Source organism: Episyrphus balteatus, chromosome 1 (genome assembly GCF_945859705.1).
Source record: "Episyrphus balteatus chromosome 1, idEpiBalt1.1, whole genome shotgun sequence".
Classification (NCBI taxonomy): domain Eukaryota; kingdom Metazoa; phylum Arthropoda; class Insecta; order Diptera; family Syrphidae; genus Episyrphus; species Episyrphus balteatus.
In genome coordinates, this window is record NC_079134.1 from 139,604,779 (window position 1) to 139,632,376 (window position 27,598).

General features: G+C 29.0%; 1 protein-coding gene across 4 annotated transcripts in view; it reads right to left on the minus strand.

The window, feature by feature from the left end:
* The window catches only part of LOC129906130 (RING finger protein nhl-1), a 140,174-nt gene that overhangs the window by 94,769 nt on the left and 17,807 nt on the right, over window positions 1-27,598 (minus strand). Inside the window, exon 1 of one of the 4 annotated variants that reach the window (XM_055981774.1) lies at window positions 9,619-9,860. The exons of the other annotated variants lie outside the window; for them this stretch is intronic. The gene's annotated coding sequence lies outside the window, so the exon portion shown is untranslated. Of the gene's footprint in view, window positions 1-9,618; window positions 9,861-27,598 lie in introns of those variants that run through there. 4 annotated transcript variants of the gene reach the window in all.

Sequence of the window (27,598 nt, forward strand, 5' to 3'; positions counted from 1 at the left end):
TTTCCAAAGTGGTAGTTCCAAAATGGTGGACAGAATAAGCGTTAATAGAATTTTTTTTTTGTCAAAACTGTACATAAGCTAGAAATTAAAAAATTAAAACGAAGACCAAAAAGTATCCAAATAGTAAAAAAAACAATTTTAGACCCTTGCTATTTCCGGAATGTTTGGTTTAAGTTTGCATGTTTTTTTACTTCTTTCCTATTTATTTTCATGAAAACATAGTTGGCAACAATATAACACCTATTTTTCAACATAAATAATTAAGAAGTAAGAAAAAGTGCAAACTTAAACAAAAAAGATCTAAAATTGTTTTTTACTATTTTGGTACTTTTTGGTCTTTGTTTTTTTTTTTTTTTTTATTTTGTTATCAAATCAATTTTAGCACCAAAAAAGTGTGCAACTTATTAATTTCTTTTAAAAAAAATCGGAATCACATAAAATTTCACAAGAAAACAATTTGCAATTTAAAAAAAAAAAATGTTTCATAAAAAAAATCAATTTTTTGTATTCCAAAAATCCGTTTTTGTTTTTAATTTGATTTTTTTGTTTAAATAAGATTTTTATCTAAAAAAAATTTCAAGCAATTTTAAATCAAATAAAATAGTAAATTTACACATTAAAACAAATTTGAAAAAATCATAGACCCGTTGTCAAAAAAAAATAAAATGCACGACTGGGTCGCACGTACTTGCTCTTGTAGTTCACAGTATCTTTATCTTAAATATCTATTGGAAATTTAAGATTTTGTAGAAAAAAAATCAAAAGTTTAAAAATTAAATTAAAAATTTTTTTCTTTTTCAAAAATGTTTTTAAAAATATCTTTTTTTAACATTTTATACTTAATGATCTCTGTAAATTTTAAATAAAATAACTAATGCTTTGATGAAATATATGAACTTAAAAAATATGTCAATTTTTGAAAAACGGCAACGCCATATTTCCGTTCTCAGCATTTTTTGAGAAAAACTAAAAACGCAGTTTTGTTAGAATCAATAAGAGTATTTTCCGCACACCAAATTTGATCGAAATCGTTAGAGCCATTTTCGAGAAATTTGCAATACCTCGATAACGTTATATGGGAGGTATGCGGTAAAATGGAGATATTAAAAAAATAAAACAAAAGGTTCTAGGGAATTACGTAAAAATCATCTGTACCAAGTTTCAAGCAAATCCATTTATCCGTTTAGGCCCTTGCTCGATGTACAGATGGACGCACAGACGCACAGCCCGACGGACGGCATGACGAAAACCACTTTTTTGATCTTCTCCATCATCGTAATGTTGGTTTTGATTAAAACCTCGATTTTTTTCTTCTACACGAAACCAATACTTGCCCTACACATAGAAAAATATGACCCGCTAAAAACTAACAGATTGCCATATTGTTTTACCGTCCATACATTTCATAAGGAAATCTTATTAAAATCAACGATTAATAAGGTTTTTTTAAGGAGATTTCTTATTATTTTTACAGAGAAAATCTTATTAAAATTTGATTTTTTTTGCAACTTAGCACTAGAACAAAAATCGCGATCAATATTTTCATAGCGGGTTGGTTCAGGTGGTAAGGTGAGCGACTAATGATTTGAAGTCTCCAGTTCGATTCCCAGCCTGGTCATCGTTTTTTTTATTTTTTTTGCAGATTTTAAAACAATAAGGAAAACCCGATTGTTTTAATAAGGTTTCCTTCTTGGATGATAACCATGGAGAAATCTTATTGTTTTTGTTCTATTTTATGTGGTCTATTTTTCTCTGTGTATAGAGCAAGTAAAAAATGTGTTCTTCAAAAATTTTATTTATTTTGAGTTTCAAAATCGCCTCTTTCAAAAACAAAACTTATAACTACAAAAAAAATTGAAGAAAATTCTTACAGCACTTCAAGATAGACAGAGACAGTATAACAAACAGGCATAATTTCAGGACCCACTCTATATCATAGTTATGTCATATCTGATTGTTATCTGAAGTAAAAATTTAAAAAGCAATATTTTGGCTCTTTTTACCTACAAAACATTATTTTATATCTTGAAGAACAAACAATGCATATGCCTGTTTAATGTCGTTTATATGTCAACAAGACTGTTTTTCTTACACGATTTTTGAATTTCTAGACCAGGGTCGATAATTTTTTAAACCAAAAAAAAATCATAGTAGAATGAAACCCATTGGAAAAGGAGGTGAATACGGTGAAAATTAAAGGAAAAATAAATTACGGGCGAGTCGAGTTCGGGAAGTGGGTGGGTTGAGTTTTTAATGGTAAAAAATGGTATATCTCGATTTCCGGCAAAACTACAAATCCTATAGAAAAAAGTTGTATGGCAAAGTTGTAGGTAATGAAAAGATCTACAACTTTTGTAGCAACAATTTTTTCACATAACCTCAAAATTCATGTGAAAAATTCAAAAAACCGAGTTTTTGGTTTTTTTATTTTTATATTTTTCAAAAACAAAACTTTTAAACTTTATCAATGTTACTTTAAAATTTATCAATGTTACATGAAATCTTACGTTTTTTTGAGTAATTAAGTGTAAATTTGAATAAATAGGCCAAAATTGTAAACAATGATAAACATTTTTTTTCGAATTCAAGCTTTTTCCATTTTTTGAATTTTACCAGAACATGTTCTATAGTATACTAATGTAATTTGTTTTTACACCATCAGAAAATAGACATTTTAACGAACGAAATGCCCACCGACTTTTGGAAAAAAGCTGATATTTTGACACGTGAATTTGCGATTGAAAATTAGGGTGTTTTTTTGGTATTAAGTCGAAATAAGGTAAACAAATTAATATTTTAAATCAAATAAATTACAGTTTTGGGACATAATAAGGTAAGTTTTCACCAAATTTCGTAGAAAAAATTTTTGTTTTTGAAAAAGATAAAAATAAAAAACCAAAAACTCGGTTTTTTGGATTTTTCACATGAATTTTGAGGTTATGTGAAATAATTGTTGATACAAAAGTTGTAGATCTTTTCATTACCTACAACTTTGCCATACAACTTTTTTCTATAGGATTTGTAGTTTTGCCGGAAATCGAGATATACCATTTTTTACCATTAAAAACTCAACCCACCCACTTCCCGAACTCGACTCGCCCGTAATTTATTTTTCCTTTAATTTTCATCATATTCACCTCCTTTTCCAATGGGTTTCATTTTACTATGATTTTTTTGTACTTTTTAATGTTTTTGAAGGCATCGATACTGGTCTATTTTAATCGGTGCTAAATAAGTCAAAATTAATTTTCTCATCAAAATATTTTCGATCAAATATCATCTTCCCTTGGAATCTTAAATTGAAGCTGTTTTCAACATGTGATTTTTTTTATTCCAAAATTGATTGAAATAATCTCGTAAAATAAATTCAAATAATACAATAAAATTTTTGCATGAATTTAAATAAATTAATATATGAATTTATAACAAGATTTTTGAATTGGTTTATAAATTTAAAAAAAAAAATCTCTTTTATTTTGTTTCATGAAATTATAAATTATGATTTCCTTCAAGCACCAACTATAATTTATAGTTCCATTAGTTCTCATTACACAAATTAATTTTAGAATTAAAATTCCATATAAACATTTAAAATATGCCAAAACTGCTGATGGACAACATCCTTTTTTTGAGACAAGAAATTGAGTTACTTTATAGTGAATAAGTATTTTTCTTTAATAAATTTGTTTTTGTATCAAAAAATAGAAATAAGTAAAATAAATTCAATAAAAAAATAAAATAAACAGATACAGTGTGACGTGATGATATTCTCCAGATACGCGTTTTAGCCTAAATTGCGGAAAAAAAAACTTTTCCTCCGTTCTTCTTAGTTATTCATTCACGAATGAACAACCATTATGTGTGGATATGTGGTCTTTTTTTTATTTATTGTAGTTGTTTTCTTGTGGGTGTTTTTGCCAAAATCTGGGGGTGGAAATCTGTTGCTTTCAAATAAGATTTTCGTCATATTGTTTTTTTTTTTTTTAATATAAATATTGCGAAATTTATACAGTAAAACAGACACAAAAAGCAAGTGGATACGCGTGTTAAAAAATCTAACATACAATAGGTGGTACACAAACATGTGTGCGCGTTTTGTGTGTAGGTTTTAGTATAAAAAATTCATGTTGCTCATTTTCTATTCAAGAATCGTTGCAAAGTATCTGATTTATTTCTATCTTATTTCACAACCGGAAGGATTTGATCTTGTATAGGATTATAAGAGAGAAGAAAACGATATGTTGCATGTACATTGTACTTATTTGAATATGAGGTGATGATGGTGGTTAAAACAAAATCCCTTTTTACCATACAATGGAATGTGTATGAAGCATAAAAATGATATGATAAGATATCTCTTTTCTTTGTTGAACCCTATTGAATATCACACAAACAATATAATTTTCTCAAAATAAATCAGTCACGTCACAAGTAGGTACATGGTTTTGTTTTATTCATTTGATTTTTTACTCAAATCTGTCAAATGAGGCAAGGATTCTAGGGTATACTGTTTAGTATAGGGAGAGCCATATTAATGGATTAAATAAGTTCTGGACAACGCTTTTTGAGGAAAAAATTTTCAAGAAATAAAGATCAATGACACTTAGGAATTTATTTTTGATTTTACTAACAGATGATGGTCCTTATGTGGATATAAACAAAAACAACACCCACCCACAAGCCATCCAGGCCCGTAGACAGGGGGGGCATTGAAAGGCAATGCCCTACCTTAAATTTAAAATGCCCTACCTTGAAAAATGCCTTACATTCAAAAATGCCCTACAATGTACCATCAAAAAGGCCTCACCTCCAAAAATGCACTACCTTCAAAAATACCCTTCTTTTAAAAATGCCTTAAAAATGCCCTACTTATGAAATTATCCTACTTTCCAAAATGGTCTAGCTTTTAAAATGCCCTAACTTCAAAAAGGCTGCACTTGTAAAAATGCCCTACCTTCAAAAAAAGGTCTGGCTTAAAAAATGCCCAACTTATAGTGATCCTGTATACCCTCAAAATAACTCTAGTTTTAAAAACTATCTGCCTCAAAAATGCACTACCTTCAAAAATGTCCTATTAATGAAAATATTCGACCTTAAAAAATGCCCTTCTTATGAAAATGCTCTTCTTTTAAAAATATCCTAGAAATAAAAAGCCGTTAAATTTAAAAAATATCGGACAGAAGACAAAGTTTTTTTTTAAAGAAACCAGTACCTAAATTTCATTTTTCATAATTTACATGAAAATGTTAAAGTAAATCGTCTTTCAAAAAAACCTTTTTTGAAATTCCGCTTATCAAGGACCCACAATAAAGTACCGCTTATTGTGGACTCGTTGATGGTTTGCAAACCGATCTTTAGATTGAAAAACATTAGTAAGCAACAGAAAAACTGACAGAACCGAGCGATTTATCAAAAATTTGGTCATTGAAAATGAAAAATTTGACGTTTTATCTCATTTTTCCGAAAAAGGTAAAAACAAATTAGGGTCTTATTTCGATGGGACATAATTTCATTATGAAAAATACTCCAATTTAGGGCATTACGTATTTCAATTTTTTCTTTTGGGGCTTTATTTTCTGGTGCCTAATTTCGCCAAGTTCAGCACACAAAAAAACATTTAGAAAAGTTAAGTTTACTCACAGATACAAAATAAAAGTTTAATGTTGTTAACTTTATTAATATATGTTCAAATTAAACGCATACGCATCTTAAACGTATCTTAAACACATTGTTCCTTAATATCGGGAAAATTCAAATTTTCAATTAAGTTTTAAGGTCTAACAATTCCAACAAGAGTCTACTATGGTCATCACTTATTACACTGGTCAACAAAATTGAACTTTTTTTTGTCACAAGAACCAATATATACTTTTCTAGAGGTTTTTGATGTGCTGAACTCGAATCTGATGTCAGAAAAATTTGATTGGCCTCCGTTTTTGAGATATTACCGTTATAAAATGCTAAAAAACGTCATTTTGGCTTTTTTCGAGCTTCTGTTTTTATGTGGGGTAGTTCATTATAAACAAATTTTTACCGGTGATTATAAGAACAGATATTATTCTTTCAAAAACTGTTTAATTTTTCCCGATATCTCTTTAATTGCTCGAGATATCTTAAGTGGGTTGGGGTCAAAATTCTGCCGGGGTCAAAATTCTGCTTTACAAAATTCTGCTTTACAAAATTCTGCTTTCAAAATTGTGCTTTTCAAAATTCTGTTTTTTTAAATTCTGCTTTTCAAAATTCTGCAAAAAATTAAAAAAGGGTTTGGAAAATGTTAAAAAGCGCGCGTTTTTAAACATTTTCCAAACCCTTTTTTAATTTTTTGCAGAATTTTGTAAAATCATCTTTTTGAAAAATTATCTCCTTATTTGATTACTTACCTACATAATTTGTCATTTTTTAAATGCGAATTAATTTTTGTTTTATAAATGAATAAATTTGAAAGTATTAAGAAAAGGTTTTTAATATTAAACATTTCCGAAAATAACTAAAAATTTATTAATTTATCAAATAAAGATGAATATTCAAAAATTTGAATAAGAAAAGGAATATACAACATCGGTTCCAATTAGTATACATATTTTATTTGAAAGAAAGTCAGTATATGCATTTCAAAAAATATTTGCGACACTTAAATAAAAAAATTTAGGAAAGTACCAATGTTGAATTACATTAATGAGGTGTATTTTTCTTTAGCCAGTGCATATGCTATAAAAAAAAAACATCTATTGATATTGGTGACCTTTTTTGTACTTATGTAAGTTTTTGGTGAACGGGCTTCAGGTCAAATGAAACAAATATCTTCTTTTTTGTCACAACGTTTCGTCCATGTATTATATGGACATCATCAGGTGAACAATGGTTTAAAAATTATTGTTACATTAAAATTAAATAATAAACTTCTTACAACTACACAGTATAAAGTTTAACAGTTAAACTTGTAACAATGTAACAATAATTTTTAAACCATTGTTCACCTGATGATGTCTATATACATGGACGAAACGTTGTGACAAAAAAGAAGATATTTGTTTCATTTGACCTGAAGCCCGTTCACCAAAAACTTACAAAAAAAAAAAACAAATTAGCAGAATTTTTTTGTTCAAATATAATGCTGGCAGAATTTTAAAAAGCAGAATTTTGAAAAACAGAATAAAAAAAAAGCAGAATTTTGAAAAGCAGAATTTTGAAGCCAGAATTTTGACCCGATCCCATCTTAAGTTTCAGTTAGTAAGCCAAAAAGAAACTAAATTTAATCTAAAGTTTAAGTCCCTCGTCATAAAATTTTTGCCACAAGAACTTAAATATACTTTTCTAAAGGTTTTTAGGTTGCTAAACTCGAATCCGCAATCAGAAAAATTCTATTAGCTTCCGTTCTTGAAATATATTCGTTATAAAAAAAAACCTTCTTTTTGCATTTTATAACAGTAATATTTCAAGAACGGAGGCCAATAGAATTTTATGATAGCGGATTCGAGTTCAGCACCCCAAAAACTACTAGAAAAGTATATTTTGGTTCTTGTGGCAAAAAAAGTTTAATTTGGTTGGCCAGTGCTATTTCTATGTCAAAGACCACTCCTTAAATTTTAAATATATCGGGCAGTAAAAAAGATATCGGAAAGATTAAAACTTTTTTTGGAAGAATAAAACCAGTTCTTATAGGCACCGTTACATATTTGTTTAGAATGAACTACCCCACATAAAAACATAACCTCGAAAACAGCCAAAATGATGTTTTTCGGCATTTTCTAACGGAAATATTTCAAAAACGGAGGCTGACTTCAGATTCGAACTCAGCACATCAAAACATATAGAAAAGTATATTTTGGTTCTTGTGGCAAAAACCTTGTTGGCCAGTAGTATTTGAGTAGACTCGAAAATAAAACCAAGTGCATATTTTCTACAAAAAAACCTTGACCTTAGAAGATCAAGAATTTCAAAAACACTGTTTGCAACTACATTTTTTCCACTTTGTTATGCGTTTAATCTAGTATCATTAAAAAAAGAAAAAAAAATTCAGGGTAGACAAATATTATATTATTTCTTGCGAAACAGGTAATAAGGGCAAGTTTAGTACTTTACAAAAATATTTTTTGTACCGTTATTAACGGCCATAGAACGGTTTTGGTTTCTGAATGTCTCGTACGAGATTAACCCGATTTCAACGAAAATTTATATATAAAAGCGTTCAACATTTATAAAATTTTCAATTAACACATTTTTGGATTATTAAAAAATATTTCAATAAAAAATATTTCAATCAATTTTTTTGAAAACGGCTTGGTGAAAAAATTTTAAATTTTGTTTTTATGTATAAATTAATTATTTCTTCATTCCAACTTTTTTTTTTTAATGTTAGAAATTTTTTATATATACAATTTTTTTTAAATGGCTTTAACGATTTTCAAAATTTGTTTTCTAATCTTTTTTGTACAAGAAATCAAATGGCAAACTTGGTTTTGTGTGAAATATCATTTAAAACGGTGTTTCGTCAATTATAAAAAACAGATTTTATTTTTCCTAATTTAGTTCAATAACAAGCTTTAACATAAGAGAAACTTTTACAATAAGAGCTAGTACATGTTTCAAATTAAACTAGGTATAATATCGACTAATTAGAAAAATAAAAAAAAAATCAAGAACTTGCAATAACATCATATTTTAGAAAACATTGGAATGAAAATTAGTAGAAAATAATAAGGAGTTAAGTCATATTACATAAATAGATAAGAAAAATTTGTCTACACAAAGTTTTTAATGATTTCAATAATAAAAATAAGATCACTTCTTTTTAATCTTAAAGAAATAAGACAGCACCTAAGTATACCAAAACAAAACAAATTAACCACAAGAATAAAAACATTTTTTTTTAAGTCTATCATCCAAAACATTCCAGCATCAAATTCTAGTATTGTTTAAGTTATTCAAAACTATGCGAACACATTGAAATTCTTATCACCTAAACTTGCATTCATTTAAATTGTTGTTTTATTTAAAATTTCTGTCTTTACAATTTCCCACATTTAAATATTCATTATTTTTCATTGAAAAAGTTAATATCTTTTGATGTCAACCCAATCTTTATATTAAACAAAAATTTTATAATTTTCCTCCTCAAAAAAAAAAATAAATAATATTCCACAAAATAAACTGCAAAGTTTCCATTGTTTGCATTGTTTTAACCAATTCCGTCGTTGTTGTCGCCCGCACATTTTCCAATTTATTCAAGGGAAGTCGTCGGCTTTGTTTTATTTTGTACTCTCGGTCGTATTTTTGTTTTGTTTTTTTTTTTTTTTTTGTACAAATCACACCACAAAAATGCACAATGACCTCAATTTTCTACAGAAAATTATTTTGTCGGGTTGAAAATTACAAAGACAAACACAACGACAACGAACGACGACAACAAAACTGCAATGTCATAGAGTGAGTGTACTGAGTACTCACTCTGTGCTCAAAACAAAGAACAATCGGTGTTGTCAGTACCAGCAGTAACCCAGAGTGAATTTTCCTTGATTTTTGGAAAATGGTATGAAAATGAAAAATACAAAATAACAGACAAGTAATACACACACACACACTTTCAATTCGATTCGACTGACTTTTCCTGACACTTACCCTTGTCCTTTGTCTCAAAATTTTTCTCCTTTATATTTTCCAAAAAAAGTAACAAAAAAAATAGATAGGAGACAAAAATCAGACCAAAAGTTGCAAATGGAATCCTGATGGCTTATAATTTTGTATTAAACTTTTCGAAATCCTTTTTTTTTTTGTAATTCCTTTTTTTTAATCAAAACTTTTACTCTAGCGTAGAAAATTTTTAATTTTTCACTTAATTTTCCCTTTGAATGAATTTTTTGTTCGTAGAACTTAAAAAATTGCTTAAAAATTATGTAAATTCTTATTTTTTTTAAACTACTTTTCGCACAATATTCCTGTGGTCGAATTTTATCTCGCAGATTGTTTCACATGTAAATTTACAAAATTCGAAAGACATTTTTGAAAATCAAAAAAAAAATAATACTTAAAAATAAAATTTGTGGAGGAATTTTCAAATTTTTTAAACTTAAAACTTCATCCAGGAAATTGATGTTCTTTTAAAAAATCCCGGAGAACTTAAATTTTTTGGTAATGGAAAATTAAAACCGTTTTTCGCGAGAGCAATTAGCACAGCACTAGCAAAAGTAACACTAAATTTTCAGTGAAAAATCATTTTTGCCGCACATCACACGAGAAGAGGAAATAGAAAAAAATTTCCCATTTCATCACCTCCGTTCCGGTGCGTCCCGCTATTTAGAAGGAAACACGGTTAAAGTGTGCAAGGGGAAAAGTTATTTTTGGCCAAGGAAATTAAAAAAAAAAACAAAAAATAGAAGATGAAAATTTTCGTCTATAACGGAACCGACAATGTGTCGAGATCGAGATACACATGTGTGCATTTGTGAGTGTGTGTAATTTTTTGAAAAAAAAAATAAAAACTGATCTGCGATACATACAATTCGAAAAAAAAAACAAGAAAAAAGAAATTGAAAAAGAAAAGAATAAATGTTTATAAAGAAAAAAAGCTTTTATTTTGAAAATAAATTTCCCATTCGCATACAAGTTCAATGCACAGATACAAATGCAAACAATTTCCCGACAAAAAAAAATTCTTTTCTTTTTTCCTTTTTTCTCTTGAAACTTTTTTTAAAATTTTTTTATATAAACAGAAAAGTGAATTTTCTTGTAAAAGATCACACATTTTCTTGATTTTCAAATTTTCAATAAGAACAAAAAGAAAAAATACTCGTAGTATAATAACAAAGAATAAAGAATCTATATTATAACAAAAACTGACGATAAAGGGAAAAACTGCAAAAAAAAAAACACTGTGTGAGAGATCTTTAATTGGATTATAGGTATATTTATAATGTTTTCCAAGAAAGGAAATGCATGTTTATTTTAAAATTGGTTTAAAAATGGGTATATGGTTCAGGGTCAGGGGTGTCAGCAGGAACACACTTCTTTTATAGTTTGTGTTGAGGATACCGCTACTGCCCTAAGAACATGTGAGATTGATTTGAAAAAAAAATAAGAATTATAAGTTTTGAATGAAAATATGAATTTATTTCACGTGATTTGTAGTATTGTATTTTAGTGACAAAAAATTGATTGGATCACAGCAGATGGCTGAATGTGGGGTAATTGGGAAAAAAAAACCGGACTGATGTTGAAGAAATGTTTTTTTTTAACTAGTGCAGGTAAAAATAGTAACCCTCATGAAACTTGGCAAAAATTTTGCTTTTGGGATAAGAACTAAGGATAAAAAAGTCTAAAAAAAAATTGGGTTTAAGGGTTTTTTTTTCGAAGAGACTGAAATTTTTTATTGGTCCCAAAAAGCCAATGATTTAAATTATTTTTAGTTTCGATGACAAATTGAATATTTATACCTTAGTTCTTAGCTGTTTTACACGAGTCATTGGCTTTTTGGGACCAATAATTACAACAGATTTTACTTTTTTCTGCGAAAAAAACACCCTTTCACCTATTTTTTTTTTTTTTATAAATACTCTTTATTCTTGCTTTCTATCCCAAATTCAATGTTTTTATCAAATTTCATTAGAGTGAGCCATCACTTTTGTTTTCACTCAAAAAGAAACCCTTTTAACCATGATATTCTTATAGACACTTTAGGTTCTTGTTTATAATCTCAAAAGTAATATAATTGCTGAATTTCAATTAGGTACCACTAATATTACTCTAGTATTACACACTTTTTCAAATATACTCATATTTTATCTCCACCTAAAAAAACACTCTTTTACATGAAAAAAAATGTACCTATACACTTCTTTTTTCGAAATTCAAATGGGAAAGACAACATTTTTGACAAATTTCGTAGGGGAAACTTTTATATAATTGATTTTATCGGACTTATAGCGGATTTTCCTTATTTCCCCAAAAAAAAAACACCCTTTCACCTAAAATATTTGTATAGACTGCTTACATTCTTGGTTTCTGTTATAAACGAAACATGTGTACCGATTTTCGTTGGTGTAACATTTTTGTCCCAGTTGTCGTGGTATTAATTCCGAATTTCATCATTTCTTAAAAAAAAAAAACACCCTTTTACTCAAAATAACTTTGTAGACTTTTTGGATTCTTAGTTCTTATAAGAAACAAAACTTTTTCACCAAGTTTAAAAAATTAATAAAATGTATGTCAGCTGTTGCGATACCTTTCTCACACATAACTCAACCCATCTTCACCCCTTCCCTATTGTCCGCGAAAAAACACCCTTCCACATAAATTTTTTTTATAGGTAGACTTTTTTGATCCTTGTTTCTTATCCCAAAAGCAAACTTTTTGCCAAGTTTTTTTTTTTAATGCCTATTTTACCTGTCTAAGTTTTTAAATTTCCAAAAGTCAATGAAAAAAATAATTAATTATATTTATTTAATATATTGAAAACAGACAAAATCTGTAAAAGGGCTGAAGGAAAAATCCCTCAATTCTCTCCGTCTGTTTTTATTTTTTTGGAAAATCAATTTTTTGAAAATCAGTTGATAAAGTTTTTTGAATTTTTCTTTGTGGCAAATAACAATATCTTAAAAAAAGCATTTCAACTTTTTGTCTGAGAAACTTTTGAGAATTTTATTTGAAGTTTTTTTTACGGTTCATATATTTTTCGAAAAAAAAAAATCAAAAATTCTTTGTTACACAAGAAACTAAATGCGATTAATCTCTAACCATTTAAAAATTTGTTTTCGTTATTTTTTAAACAATTTTTACATTTCTTGTAAAATAAATTATATTAAATTAAAAATTTCGAGCAATTATTATGCGTGGATACGTGCACTGCAACCAAGTCATGCATTTTATTAGATACACGGTTAAAAATTCTGGAGTATTTTTTTAATACAGCTCTTGTATTAAAGCAATTTTCAATACAAAAAATATTACATTTTGATACTTCCAAAATATTAAAATTATTTTTAATCTTTTTTGTATTAAATTTCAATATTTAAGTATTAAGTTTACTTCTTGTAATACAATAATTATTATTAGAAATTAATCTCCGTGGGGTTAATTCTAATCTTGAATTGAATTTTAATACCGCTTTATTAGATTTTAATATTTTTGTATTACATTTTAATATATTGTATTACATTTAAATACAATTGTATTACATTTCAATATAATTCTATTACAGTTTAATATAATTATATTAAAATATAATACAAATTTATTAAAAACTAATATAAAAAGTATTAAATTGTAATACAAGAATATAAAATTTTAATCAAACGACAGCAGCAGCCATTTAAAAAAAAATCCATTGTTTGAGGTACCTTTAAAAAAAATAAAAATTTAATCAAAAACTGTAAATTTGTACGAATTTGGAGGCGCTTTGTATTTTTTCGAAGCAAAATGCATACATTGCAGATGAATTTTGATCGGCAGTAAGATTTTACATGCCACAGTTTGTGAAACAGATAAAATAGAGGCAATAATATCACGATTATTATATTATTTATGATTAATATTTATTTTCAGTAATGAATTGTGGAAAAGAATACATTTTATTAACTTTAAATACATTTGGTATTAATTTGAAATATTATTGTATTATCTTTTAATAAAATTGTTATTAGAAATTAATATAAAAAGATTAAATTTAAATATGCAATTCTTGAAATTTAATACAATTGGTATTAAACTCTAATATAAACTGTATTATTTTTTTTAATACAACTATATTAAATTTTAATACATGTTGTATTAACTAAAAAATTTAAATACTTGTCATGTATTAAATTTTGATACATTTCTGTTGTAGACCTATATGTAACCCAAAAAATATTTAAAAAAATACTACAGAATTTTTAACCGTGTAGGAAATTGATTTTGACACCAATTAAAGAACTGCTTTGCCGAGAAAAAGTGTACCAAAAGTACTTAAAATCGTATAGCATTTTCTGAAAATGTAACGCGTTTTTGTTATGAGAAAGACAAACAATCAATGTCACTAAACCTTTTTCAGAAAAATGTGAAATTTAATGCACTTATTTTCACCAATGCCCCAATATATCCTAGCAGAAAAACTTATTTATCATCATCGTGACTGTGACTGACTAATTGTAACATTCATATGAATCCGTTTCCTCTCGAAAAATTATAATGCTCTGATCATTCTTCCGGATGGTTATCAATGCAACCTACCAATATCCTGTAATAGAGAAATGGCAACACTATTGTTAAGTTCAAAATAAAATTGAAAAAACTCAAAAACTGTGACAAAAAAAGAGTGTGTGTACACATGTACACGCGACTGAAGTTATACTTCTCATTCAGTATATATAGGGTCAATGTGGGTAAATGTAAACAGGGGTAAATGAAAACGTGGCTCATAACAAGCTTCAGTTAAATCTCTTTGACGCATACATAAGTACAAATCGCGGACGCATGTTTCTTTTAACTTATACGTAAAGCTCATTGCTGTCAAGAGAGAATTCATTCGACGAGCGTATTTTCCGTAAAAGATAATTTTTTACAGTGCCCAACAAGTCGTTGGTCTTTCAGAAAAATTATATATTTTTGCAGATTCAATTAAGTCAGTATAATTTGCAAATACTTTTTGGTTTTTAATTTTGATGTAGATTCTATGCGAAACAAACAAATTTTAAAATACGGGACATTTATGTCGATTTGCATGTGTTTACATCTACCCCAGAATATTTTTCATAATGGGTAAATGTAAACAACGTATTCTGGGGGTAAATGTAAATATATATTTTTGCTGAAATTATTGGTTTTAATAAAAATAAAGTATTTTTAGTCAATTACTATTACTAAAGTGCCGCGGAGTCATATTTTAAAGTAGCCAACACCATCAGTTTCAGTGGATGATGCAAAATCGGTCTTTGACGTAAAAAAACAAAAAAAATATGATGTTCAGTGCTGCTCAGGATGCATATTGGGTGCCTATATAAAGAATCAAAGGAAGAAAACAAAAACTTTTATTGGAATTTGAAAAAAGTTTTTGTCAAATACCTTCTTGAACGTTTTTCAAGTCGTTATCCATTTGATAAAGAGGAAATTCTAAATTTTAAACCACCGTTTACATTTACCCCGAATTTGTAAAAAAACACAAACATGGTGGGGTATTTGTAAACATGCCATATTTGACAGTAATTTAAACAATTTGGGAAATATTTGTTTATATTTATAAAGAAGAATTGCCATCATTTCATATTTGCATTTGAAGATACCTGTCAAGTTGTTCCGTGAAAATATATTAAAATCTAAAGTCAAGAGAAAAAAAAGACATGAAATTGTTTACATTTACCCACATTGGCCCTAAATGAATTTCATTTGATATTTTTAATTTCTATTATTAAATTAATTAATCCACACTTCGTTTTTTTACATTTTTATTTATGAACAATAATAGTACAGGAAAGTTAGTAAAAAAACAAGCATATTGTGGAACGAAATATAGGACGGCTGAATTTTTCAAATCTGAAAGAGGGACACTAGAAAAGCTTAAGTCCTGGTTTTCGGGACGCCACCCCCCTGGCGAAATCCGCCATTTTGGAAAACGCGAATCGCTCTATATATCCAAAACTATTTATCCTAGAGAAATGATTTTTGGACCAAAGTTCTTTGAAATTTAATTATCTTTTTCTTTGTAATACATTATTCTTCTGAGCGGCCAATAGTTTTAAGGTTATGTTGTTTTAATTTATTTTTTTTTCGGTTTTTTTAAGATTTTATCATTCCCGGTATTAGTTACATAAATTTTAATAATGTTAAAGTTATAGACCATCAAATTTCCAATAATTTGGTATATTTTTGAAAGTCATGCGATGTAGAAGTCGAAAGTTATTGATCTGAAAACTATAGTCTAAGTACAGGAAAGTTAAAGTTAGTTGAGAGGATACATTGATTTTTATTTGGAAAGTATAATGAAATATGAAGATATTTTAAACTTTTATAAAACACCATAGCTTAAGTTGTTTGTTTCTAGTTATTAATGGAATTATTTTAACACATAGATATTTTTATAAATAAGACAGATAATTTTTCGTGATCTTTTCTCTTGGTGTTTTTGATAGTAAATATATTTCTATTTTTTTAGTAAAATATTTATTTTTTTATCATAAAAAAAAATTCCGGTACAATCCGGTTTTTCGACTTTTTTTAAAATTCCGAGAAAATCAGTTTTGAAAGTTGGGATAAATTTTTTTTTCGAAAAATCCCCGAATCTTTAAACGCTCCTGGAAGTTAAACCGCTTGAGAGTAATTTTTGGGAGTGATGCCAAATGATAGCTTGTGTCATGGGCCTACGCTTTGCACATTGTCAGATTTTTAAAAAATCGCCTTCCATGTTAAACCGCCACATCATGCCTATTTTTTCAGAATCGTGCCTATTTTTTTTTTACTTTTAAGTTCTCCCGGTTTGAGAACGCGTGGACCTACAGGGATGAGAGTTGTACCCAAATGTAGGTTAGAGTCCCCGCTACCTTTTGGCATCAAACAAATTTTTTTCATTTTTTTCAAAATTCCGAGATATAGGCGTTGGAACGCTTTGATCTAGAGACAGGGGAGTGGTGCCATATGAAAGCTTATATTCTCAGCTACCCGATAGTGGTATAATCCGGTTTTTCGACTTTTTTTAAAATTCCGAGAAAATCAGTTTTGAAAGTTGGAGTAAATTTTTTTTTCGAAAAATCCCCGAATCTTTAAACGCTCCTGGAAGCTTAACCGCTTGAGAGTAATTTTTGGGAGTGATGCCAAATGATAGCTTGTGTCATGGGCCTACGCTTTGCACATTGTCAGATTTTTTAAAAATCGCCTTCCATGTTAAACCGCCACATCATGCCTATTTTTTCAGAATCGTGCCTATTTTTTTTTTTACTTTTAAGTTCTCCCGGTTTGAGAACGCGTGGACCTACAGGGATGAGAGTTGTACCCAAATGTAGGTTAGAGTCCCCGCTACCTTTTGGCATCAAAAAAATTTTTTTCATTTTTTTCAAAATTCCGAGATATAGGCGTTGGAAGTTGGGGCGCTCACTTTCAGCTCAGCTCACTTTCAACTCAGCTCAAATGAGCTAAGCTATGGTACCTAGCTCAAATTTGAGCTGAGCTGTGAGCTGAGCTGAAATGTGAGCTTTTTGCAACCCTGGCAACTTGCCACATGAAAATTACCACATGCAACTTGCCACATGCAACTTGCCACATGTAACTTGCCACATGCAACTTGCCACACGCAACTTGCCACATGCAACTTGCCACACGCAACTTGCCACATACAACTTGCCACATGCAACTTGCCACATGCAACTTGCCACATACGACTTGCCACATGCAACTTGCCACATGAAACATGTAACTTGCAACGTGTTGTGTGTTTTATGTTTGCCGTACTGCGGCGTACTGCATTTTTAAATACTAAAGTACTGCCTACTCTAAAGGTGAAACGACAGCCCTGCTACCCAGGGTGATCGCGTCATAATCCCTTTGACATTCTTGTCAAAAAGTAAATTTTCATACCCACCCTCCCATAAGAAGTATAACTTCAAAAATTCACTCTGTTCTGTACGGACTAACAGTTTAAAGAACCGATGCTATATCAAAATGGTATTTATCTTTTATTGCAGAAAATAAATTTATTTTTTAATGTTTTTTTTTTTTTTTTTGTTAAACAAAAAAAAATTTTAAAAAAGATTACAAAACAAATTTCGGTAAACGAACTTGGTGTTGCTAGAGCAAATTGTTTCGCACGGAAAATTAATAATTGAGGCTGAATTTTGCATTTTTTTTTTTTGTAGTTTTTTTATTGTTGTTACTAAAAATGTTTTTAAATTGTTTAAATTCCCCTCGTTTTATTTTTTAATCGATATTTTAACTCCCACAAAAAAATGACATGAACTATTCAAAGCAGGAAAACAATTGTTTGGTTGTTACATTCCGAGGCAACAAGCAGTAGAAAGGTTTTATTCAATAAACTAGACAAGAAAAAAAAAACTTTGTTATAGATTTAGGGAATTTATACGTAACAATTTCGGATGCATCGAATTATAGTGTTAAATCAATTTTGAAACATAACACATACAAAACTAATAAATGTATTTGTAATTTGTAGGTTTAAATGCTTCAATTTGATTTGTAAAATCAATTGTTCATCGGGGGAATATGCATTTGAGAAAGTGATATTGAAGTTTCAATTGGATTTTGAAGGGCGGCCAAAGCGTGTTTGTGTATATACATACTTAAACTCAATACAAAGTTAAATTGAATAATTACAAAATTCGAAGGATTTGCACATTTACAAAGGGGAGATTATAGTCTTTAGGAATCTAATTGGAATTTGTGTAGCGAAAGCAATACCAATTTATTGGTGCGTGGGGTTTGTTAAATTGTTTGAGAAAATCACTGAAATTTTGTTACATAATGATGTTGTTGTTGATAAATACATTTTTTCAATTTTTTAAGTTAAAATTTATTTAAGTATAATTTTTGATTCACCACTTCAGTGGTTTGTGTAGTACACCGTGGCGTATGAGTAACATTATTTATTCCCTATACAAAATAAAATCTTAATCCTTGAAATCTCCTCTTAACAAGATACTTCACATAATATCAGAACACTTTCCATTCACAAATTTAACATCACATTTTTTTTTTTTTTGCAAACAGGTAAGGCACTATGGAATTTCTATAACATTTTTACAGGTCATTCACTAGGGAATATTAAATATTAAACTTTTCACCACAAAAAAAAAAAACAAGGACAAGACATATTTTTAAAAAAACCCTTACTTCAACAAGATACAGGAGATTTTTCCCAACGGATTAAATAATTTTTTTCTGGTTTTAATAAGACAGTATAAGTTAAGGTACAGGAGTTATCTATGTAGGTATCTATTTGAAAGGCCTTCTGTTCTGAAAATAAGTTGGCATAAACATGTGAATAATTTGTGTTTATATACATTTTTAAAATTAGAAACCAAATTGTCAGGAGAGTTCTCATGAAGCTAGATTAAAAACACTTATACATAAATATGTATTTTCTGGTCCTTAAAATGTAAAATTTTTAAAGATAAAAATGACAATATTCTGGGTAACTTCAATTTAAAACTATATTCAAGAAAAATCCCACATAGGTATAGGTATACATTTTCACTGTAATTACGACAGTGCTATACTGCAACAACGAACGTGCCAATACAATGGGATTAAACTTGAATAAACGTCACTGTTTCAGAGAGAAATATATATTTTTTTTTGTAAATATTTTCAATTAACATGCTTCAAAATGTTTGGTTGTTGAATATTCTCATATGAATGTATGTTTGGTTTACTCTTAGGGTAACATAAAGATTTTTGAAATTTATCAAAAAAAAAAAATATATAACATATTTTTACTAGAACGAAATAAACCACATTATTTGAAATCGTATCGCAGAACTCTAAATTTTACTCTTAGAACTGTTTTATACAACAGCTGACTCTAAAAAGTTTTTGGTTCTTGATCTCGATCGATTGGAACCAATAAGGTTTTTATTCAAGAAAATATATTTTTTTTTTAATGACTTTGACTAACTTCAATATTAATACATACACTGCCGGTAATAGAAAGGGTTCACCCTATAAACGATAAAGGAGAAACCGACGAAGTTATGAATACCAAAGTTATGAGCGACAGAGTTACGCGCGTCAAAGTTACGCTAAACCGAAGTTACGAAAAACCGAAGTTATGAAAGACCGAAGCTATGAAAGATCGAAGTTACGAAGTTATGAAAACCAGAGCTATGAACAACAAAGCTATGAAGCGATGTTTTTGGGTTGGCAACCATTGAGATAAAGGATATTCAGGAGGAACGTACCAAAAAGAAAAAATTAATTTGGAAAATAAATTATTTAAAATCAACGGTTAGGTACACCAAAAGTAACGTACTGTACGTTTTTGTAAAGGCAAAAACTATATATTTTAATATTTTTTTAAATATAGCTGTTTAATTGAATAGTTTTTGAAAAATTAGTTGTCAAAATCAATATTTTGAAAAAAAAGTGAAAAATTAAATGGGTTGGGTTCGATATCCCGCTTTTTATATTCGCGTTTTTTAATCCCGCTTTTAAAATCCCGTTTTTCATTATCCCGCTTTTTATAATCCCGCTTTTTAAAATCCCGATTTTTATAATCCCGTTTTTTATTATCCCGATTTTGCAAGCAAAACTAGTTGTTTTATTTTAAAAAATCGCGCGATTTTTTTAAATAAAACAACTAGTTTTGCTTGCAAAATCGGGATACTAAAACAAATTAAAAAATGAGACATTGTTCTAAACGCATTTAATTAAAACCTTTAACAAAAAATATAATATATAAAAAAAATAAGAAAAAGTAAGGAATGTGATACTAAAAAGAAATCAATTAACAAACTAATATTTACTTTAAAGTTTCAGAAGAACAATCAAATCGTGATATAGATTAATAATAACATGAAATGATCACAACACCTTAAATTAAGTACACACTACATAATCAAAAGAAATTTCATTTAAATATATTTCAACTTATATTATATTTGGATGCATTTCAACAATTTTGATATTTAAATAAATGAAATTTCTTTTACTTGTGAACTCAATTTAAGGCTTTTCGGGATTTTCGAAAAACGGGATTTTAAAAAGCGGGATTCCGATACGCTCCCAAAATAAATTTCGAACTTATTTCTTTCAAAATTTTAGGTAATTAAGTGCTAATTTAAATTACATAATTTAATGTTTTTATTTGTTATTAAACGAAAACTTGAAACTGGATCCAAAAACGTCTTGTCGTTTTAGATAAATTTTAAAAAAACCGAAACTACATTTTTTCAAAAAAGCCATATATTTTTTTGAAAATTAATTTTTCAAAAACTGTTCCATTAAACAGATTTATTTAAAAACAATATATGTACAAGAATAAGCCTTTTGCTTTACAAAAAAGTACAGCACGATATTAATGGTGTAACCGTTGATTTTGAATAAATTTTTTTCCAAATTAAGTCATTTTTTTAGAAAATCCCCCCTCCCGGCTAAACGGAGGAGAATAGACACCCCAGCCCCTCACAATTTTTTTCTTGCCTTTACTCAACCTATACGCTCTATCCTTCATCTCAATGGTTGCCAGCCCAAAAACATCGTTTCATAACTTTGGTGTTCATAACTCTGGTTTTTCATAACTTCGGTTTTTCGTAACTTCGGTCTTTCATAAGTTGGGTCTTTTATAACTTCGGTTTTTCGTAACTTCGGTTTTGCGTAACTTTGACGCTCGTAACTTTGACGTGCATAACTCTGGTATTCATAACTCCGTTACCATTTCGTTAAAGGTCCGAAGAGTAGAAAGACTATTACAAAAGTTCGAGATTTTACCCGTTTTTCTACAGTCAAACTGTTCTGGCGGTGTGAATACCTCTTTATCCAGCGGAAAAGTCTACCGAAAGGGTCCGAATAAATCACTCTGAAAAAGTCATTTTGATAGTAAGCTAGCAAGAATTTGCAGTGAAACAAGACGACGGAAAATCATAGTCAGTCTTATCAAAATATGGAATATAGGCTTATTTCGACCTAATGGCTATAATGTCGCTGCAAAAGCAGTTCCAGAATACACAAATTTTATTTAAATCCTCAGAAAGAACTCACACGCTGTAAATCTCTTTTTTAACTCATGTGACACTTTTCAAAATTCAACCTATTTTCAATTCTTTGAGGTTTTAACGGAGTTTCCTATTGGATTTGCATGCTTTCTAGGTTTGGGCACTTCTCATCAATCCTTCTACAGTTTAAATACGAATAGTATTTGCGGGGGAAGATTTAATTAAAGCTTTTAAAAAACCAGCTAAAATATAGTGCGCTTTGTTTTCATTTTTAGGCTCTTTTCTCCTTGTATCATATTTTTATTATAGTTTTTACATAGTTTTCTTTATTTATTAAAGAACTGCTGACTAGGTTTTACGATTTTTCATCTTTTCTCGATTTTACGAACAAACCTTAATTTTGTTCGGTCTACAACTTGATTTTTTGTTTTTTTCTTCAAAACTAAGGCACTTGGACTGAACCAGAACCACACTTAACCATTCATTCCACAAACAAATAAAATAAAAAAAAACAACAAATCAGCTGTTTTTTAGCTTTTCAGAGGAGTTGTTCGTAGAGACCGCAATTACTCTCTACTTTTTTATCTAGTTTCCAATTCTTGTGTTCAAAGGATTGAAACTCTCTAAGCATCTGCATAGCAACTTATCGTACTGACCGCAAAAAAGGCAGTTAAAATATTGAAAAAACAAACAGCAGGTCAGCTATAGACTTGTGTTACCACTTAAAAATTCACCTTCCAAAAGACTGTTAACTGTGTTTAAAAATATTTCAAAATTTTGAAACTTTTTTCACTATTTAATTCAAAATCAAAATCAAAATCCAATCAATTTAACTGAGATCCCAAGAACATATGAGCCGCGGGCCAAGGCCCTTCTTCTATGCGATTAGTAGATTGTGAATTGCATCCAAAATTCGTAAATCGCAGTAAAATTTTTAAATCACAACTGAATTTTGCAAATTATCGCCTAATCTAGTGAATCCCTGTCATATCAAGTTGGCACACTGTGACCGAAACTGATAGATCGCAGCCAAAACTGATAACTCGTAAAAAAGGTGCTAAATCGAAGGTGGAACTATAGTAATTGGTTATCAGAGAACCGCTTACCACAGGCGGTGTGAAATCTTCCAGTAAATAGGATTATCTGTAAAAACCTTTGTATAAACACATTCTAATCCAAATGTTTAACCCTGTTTCAGCTCTCGCAGCTTAAACAATTCCATACGACACCATCTGCCTTTAATCCATTCGACCCCTTATATTTTGCAATAGCATTTTTTGGTTTCCAACCGTCAGCACCGATTATTTGGATTTCGAATTCATCAAAGCACAGAGATCTGAACCTGGCATTCGCAGTTTTTTTTCATTTTTATTTTGTATTTCTCCTTAAAGCTTCATTCGCGCTATTGTTTGCATTTTTATACGAGGAAACCAATAACGACAACAACAACAAAATATATATATAAATATATCCTGACAGTGGTGCAATCGGAAATAAATAAAAATTTACATAATTTTCGAGATCGAAATCAAATATTATATATAAAAGAAAGAAAGAAAGAACGCAACGCACCACATCGACCGCTCCAGCTGCCGCCCGCCGCCATCCAATCGCCAACCCTATAAAAAAAAAAAACGTAACCCCAATAACCAGCAGAAGCATCCACCAGCAACAGCAGCTATCGAAACGAAACGAACAAACGTATGTACGACAGTTTTGAGTGGCGTTATGGATGTGCCTGGTGGTGTCACACTATTATCATGGGGTTGACGCAAATCACCCATTTTGGACATATTACCAGGATATATTTGGTGCAAATTGAAGGCGGATGGTTTTCCTTTTTTTTTTTTTTATTTATTATTCCTGGATTTCGCCTTCATTCAAAAATTAATTTTAAATGCAAATAAAGGCATAACACAAAAAAAAAAGGTAACAAAAAAAAAATATGGTTTTATGGCATGTCGCATTGGGATAACGAGCACAAAACATACCACGGATGATTGGCAGGATGTTTATGATTTCTGAATTTTTGAAGCAGAAATGGAGGGACGATTCTGGTGTGGGATTGGATGTGAAATTTTAAAAAAAGATACATGAATGAATTTATGATGGAGCCAACAGTCAATGCAGTCAATGATGTTTTTTTTTTTGAAAATGTTGCGCGCTTTTGCAATCACAGATCAATTGAGAGAGTGACATATTGTGATTATCATTTCAGGATTTTTCATTTAATGAAATAATTTGTGTACTACTGTGGTTTTGTATTGTGTTCGACAAATTGCTGCGAATTGATGTGAAATTGTGCATCATTGCAATTATGTGAGCAATTTTTATATTATTGATATAAAGTTCAAAGTAAAATTGATAAATAAAAAAACGATGATATTGACACCACAAATGTCAAATTACTGTTGTGGTTTTTCGAAATACCTCAAGGGGTAGTTCATATAAAATACTTGGTTTTGACGTATTGTTTTTAATAACAGAAAGGATTTAATTTTCAAAAGCTTTGAGATGATAAAAAAAACATTACAATTCATCAAGAAAAATAAAATAAAATTTTATTTACTTTCTTGCAATTTTATTTCTGCTCATGTGACGTGTGATGAAAAATAATAAAAGTTCAATGCAATTCAAACAAAATTATTATTTTCAACCGCACAGACAAGAGAAAAATTAGAAAAAAAACCACCAATGAGATATATGTACAACACATTTGTATGAAGAAGATATTTCGTCTTGAAGATGCGTTTGTTTTTCAATTTTTTTGATATATTTTTATTTACACTAGACGGGTTGTTGGTAGTTTATTGATAGATTTGCTGTTTCTTTCAACCGGACGGAAAATATTTTATAGAGCATAATTTTTTTTTGAAAACTCGCCAAAATTTAAGGCGTTATTAAAATTTATAGTTTTTAATTGACTGTGCATTTTGGTTGTTTTTGAGTAGGCATTTTATAAAATATTGTATACAAGAAATGGATAAAATAAACAAAATGATCGATCAATGGCACATTCTTTGTAGTTGCAGTTTGTGGTACATATATTCAAATATACAGATTCTTTAAGTCACTTTCTCAATAGTGTAGGCTATTGATTATGTCGAAAAAAACAGGGCAATAAGGAACTAAGACGTTCACGGGTTTTTATTGCAGGAATCGTTCAATGGGTTGTAAAAGAACATAAAACCGCGGAGTGCTATTAAATGAGAGGGTGGAAACTGAAGATAGGGGTGTAAAAGCCCCCTTTTTGGTTTTTTCAATATATCTCGTAAACCGAGCAAAATTTTAGTATATTGTTCTCAAAACTTTTTGTAGAGAATTGAATTTCCTATTAGAATAATGTTTTTTTAAAAATTGAAAAAAAAATTTCCATACCAAAATAGTCGAAACCATTATAAAAAAAATATCAAAAAAATCGATTTTTTGAGTTTTTTTTGCTTTTTTGGTTGTACATTTTTTTTGGGTTGAGATAGACATAAACATTGCTCCAAGGAAAAAAAGAAGATTAAATTTCCTTTAAAACCCTGTACTCACTAAATTTTTTCATTGAAAATTAACCGAAGTATGGCCATTTTAATCTATCTTTTTTTTCGCATTTTTAGTTTTACTCAAGTAAACAGAAACATTTGAGGGGAAAGTACGTTAACTTAAGCACCAAGAACTGATAATGAGATTTTGTAGAGGGGTTAAATACAATCATTGTTTACTATAAGAGGGGGAATCTATGTCCCCCCGTTTAGGCGGGAGGGGCAATTTTCTAAAAAAAATACTTAAAATAAAAAAAAATTATTAAAAAACAACGGCAACACTCACAGTCTTGATTGATACTTTTTTCAAAGCCTGGAATTATAAACAATTGATTAAAATAACTTCATTTTAAAATTAATATTAAGTTTATAATTCTAGATTTTGAAAAAAGTATCAATCAAAACTGTAAGTGTTGCCGTTGTTTTTTAATAATTTTTTGTTATTTTAAGTATTTTTTTTAGAAAATTGCCCCTCCCGCCAAAACAGGGGGACATTGACCCCCCTCCCATAGTAAATAATAATTGTTTATAACCCCTCTACAAAATCTCATTATCAGTTCTTGGTGCTTAAGTTATCGTACTTTCCCCTCAAATGTTTCTATTTTACTTAAGTAAAACTAAAAATGCGAAAAAAAAGATAGATTAAAATAGCCATACTTCGGTTAATTTTCAATGAAAAAATTTAGTGAGTACAGCATTTTGAAGGAAATTTAATCTTCTTTTTTTGTTTCAAGCAACGTTTATGTCTATCTCAACCAAAAAAAAATATACAAGTAAAAAAGCAAAAAAACTCAAAAAATCGATTTTTTAGATATTTTTTTTATGATTGTTTCGACTATTTTGGTATGGAAATTTTTTTTTCAATTTTTAAAAAAACATTATTCCAATAGGAAATTTAATTCTCTACAAAAAGTTTTATGTGCAATATATCAAAATTTTGCTTGGTTTACGAGGTATATTGAAAAAAACAAAAAGGGGGCTTTTGCACCCTCTCATTTAATAGCACTCCGCGGTTTTATCTTCTTTTATAACCGATTGAACGATTCCTGCAATAAAAACCCGTGAACGTCTTAGTTCCTTTCTAAACTACATAATCAATAGCCTAGTGGGCGAAATTTTGACTTTCCAAAAAACTAGGCACATTAGGGTGGGTCAAAAAAAATCTAAATTAATTTTTTTGATTTTGTACTCCGAAAAATCGATTGCTAGACACCTCTAGAATATACCCACCAAATATGAACTCTTTATATTAATGGGAAGGTCAAGCTTCAACTAAAAACAATCATTTTTTTATTAATTGACTTTTTATCAAATTTCTTTACATATTCTTGTAGGAGCTTAAAAGTTCTACAAAAAATTCCTTGGCATCAAAGTGATTGCTTTAACCGTTTAGAAGATATTCGTATCCAAACAAATGCCCACTGATTTCAATAGTTTTCTTATGACCCGTATGCATTTGCTAATTTAAAAATAACAAATTTTCAGTGAACTGGAAAATTTTTAAAAGTAAAAAATATTTTTATAATTTTTTTTAGCTTTGACCTCGAAATCTTTAGAATGGTTAGATTAATGAAAAAAGTCTTGTGGAGCATGCGCCATTTTGAAAAACGCCTAATTCTGAAAATTTCGAGAACTTCTTGTTGGAATTTGTTTTTTTTTTTTTTTTTGACGTGATAACGTCTTATAAATCGATGAACCATGGCAGCAACCACAAAAAAGTGACGCCATTTTCTCCCGTTCCACTCTCGCACTTTCGCAGTGCGGCAAAAATTTCAATTAAAAATTAAAAATAAACTATTAGAGATACAAAAATCTTCTATAGCTTATTTGAAACATAATATCTTAAAGTTAAATACATTTGAAGGATTTTAAAAAATTCCATCTTTTAATAGGGTAAATAGGGGTAGAACAAAATTTAATAAAATTTGCTATTTTCTAAACGCGACAATGTAAAGAGTTGATTTTTTTTTATCAATAGATAAATTTATTGCAAAATTCTAAAAAATTTCAAAACCAAGCTATTAATGGTTTTCTTAAACTAAAACATTAGGTAGACCTTTGAAAAAGTAGTAATTATAAGTAGGGGAATTTTTTTTTGACAATTTGAAAAACGTCATTCGAAAATTCCTCAAAACACTTGTGGAGATCTGTTGATTCATAATCACAGCCACCATTGTGGGAAGTACAGTAATCTCAGTTTGGAATTTCGACATGGTTGGTTTTAAAAAATTCTAACTTTTTTTCTAGGCATCGCAGAAATAAGATTGAAACGTCATATGAAAGGAGAAATAACTAGCTTTCACATGTCATTGAAAAAAATTAATTCAATAGCGTGAGAAGATAAAATTATATGTTTTTTTTTTTGCTTTTTTTAATGAAAATTGATCGAGCTCAAAAAATTCTAGCTTTTTTTGAAAATGTCTAATAGACATATGATCGATATAT